The 1,976-nt window shown below is 31.8% G+C and overlaps 1 pseudogene; it reads right to left on the reverse strand.

The window, feature by feature from the left end:
* Positions 1-488: 488 nt before the first annotated feature.
* On the reverse strand, positions 489-1,417 carry LOC140516719 (olfactory receptor 4P4-like; annotated as a pseudogene).
* Positions 1,418-1,976: the final 559 nt, after the last annotated feature.

The following is a 1,976-nucleotide window of genomic DNA, read 5'->3' on the forward strand; positions in this document are numbered from 1 at the left end:
TAATAATTTATATAACAAAGGGACATTATAATATATTATCCTTTTCTTTAATCCTTTCCATTTCACATAATTGGGCTACTAATTATCAAGTTAGCGCTGTAAAAAAAATTTTTCTAGGCCCAAATCCACATATAAAGGTACATAAAGTAAGATTCCTGCTTTTCGTTAATATATTATTAAAATTTATCTAAATATACATCCCTATTCTCAGTGAAGATTTATTTTTTCTTTTCATTTTCTTTATATTTCTTTATTTTTGTGAAATGGCTAATATGGGAATAGGTGATGTATAATTTTACAAGCATAACTGATATATTTCTTGCCCTCTCAATGGACAAAGGAGGGTTGAGAGGGAAGAAGAGAATTTTTTACATACAAATAAAAGGAAAAAGAGAAAAAATAAATTTCATCCTAAAAATGATGAAAATAGTAGCATATTGCCATTTCTTCAATCAGCCTTAAATAAAAAATCAAATTAAAATTCTATTTTATTTGAATATCAAAAACAGTTTTGTTGCCCATACCTTTTGCATAGCATTCTTCATCTCTGTATTTCTCAGTGTATAGATGAGAGGGTTCATCATGGATGCAATGACTGTGTAAAACATTGAGAACTCCTTATCATTTTGGCTTGCAGTGGGAGGTGGGATATAGAGGGCAATACAGGGTACAAAGAAGAGAACAGCTACCATGACATGGGAAGCACAGGTGGAGAGGGCTTTACTTCGAGCATCTGACGAATGGTTCCTAAGATTATATAATATGACGATGTAAGATGCCACCAAAACCAGAAAGGTGGCCAACACAACCATCCCAGTATTTGCATGACTAAGATGTTTGGAATACGTGTGTCAATGCAGACAAGTTTTAAGAGGGCTTTTACATCACATATGTAGTGATCTACTAGATTAGGGCCACAGAAAGGTAATCTGATGACCATGATCATCTGGGCGATGGCATGCCAAAAGCCGACTAACCAGGCCATCAAGAGCATCATGTTACATCTCTGTCTATTCACAATTATCATGTAATGCAATGGTTTACAAATGGCAACGTAACGATCAAAGGCCATAGACACCAGAATGAATATCTCAACACCTGAAAGAAAATGAGCGGTAAAGAGCTGAGTCATACAGCTATTATAGGAGATGGATTTTTGCTTGGCAATTAAGTCCCTGAGCAGCCTGGGAACCACGGTGGAAGTATAAGCAAGATCCATGTAGGATAAATGACAGAGAAAATAGTACATAGGTTGTTGGATTAAATGACTGCATAAAATAGTGATGAAGATAATAATGTTCCCAAAGAAGATGGCAAAATAACAGAGCAAGAAGATTATAAAACATATCATCTTAACTTTTGGCTTCTTGAACAGTCCCAAGAGAACAAATTCTGTGACATTGTTCTGATTTTCCATGTATTTCAAGTAGCGGGCAGTTTTCTAGAAGAATTTTAATTCACCTGGAATTAAATCAAATGTAACAAATCAGTAACAGTATTGAGTTTGTAGATATTTTTGAATGGATGTCTCATTAGCTGATTATGAATACAATTTTAATCCTACTATTTGGCTTCTTTTCCACACATTTAAATGAAAATTTTAAAAAAAATGTTTGTCTTAAATCCATACAGAAGATGGGTATCCTAAAAATTAAATATCTATCCAGTAGAATTTATCGTGCTATGAAAATCTATTTATGCCTATAAATTAAAAATATATCATAACTTTAAAAGATCTGATAAGATCTCAAAATCCATTTTAATGGACTTCTTAATCATGAAGAAAATCTTTTCTGTGAGGACTCATCCTGTATCATGTACTTCTCAACATAATTAAATTGAGTTGTTTAAACAAAGGAAATTTCAAACTTTTTTATAAAAATACAGTAAATGATACAGTTTTAGGGAAATTTAAAAAATACTAAATATAGATAATAATGTCAGTTAAAAAAAACTTTTAAATTTCTTTTGGAAAT

The sequence above is a fragment of the Notamacropus eugenii genome, chromosome Y, assembly GCF_028372415.1.
Source record: "Notamacropus eugenii isolate mMacEug1 chromosome Y, mMacEug1.pri_v2, whole genome shotgun sequence".
In the NCBI taxonomy this organism is placed as follows: domain Eukaryota; kingdom Metazoa; phylum Chordata; class Mammalia; order Diprotodontia; family Macropodidae; genus Notamacropus; species Notamacropus eugenii.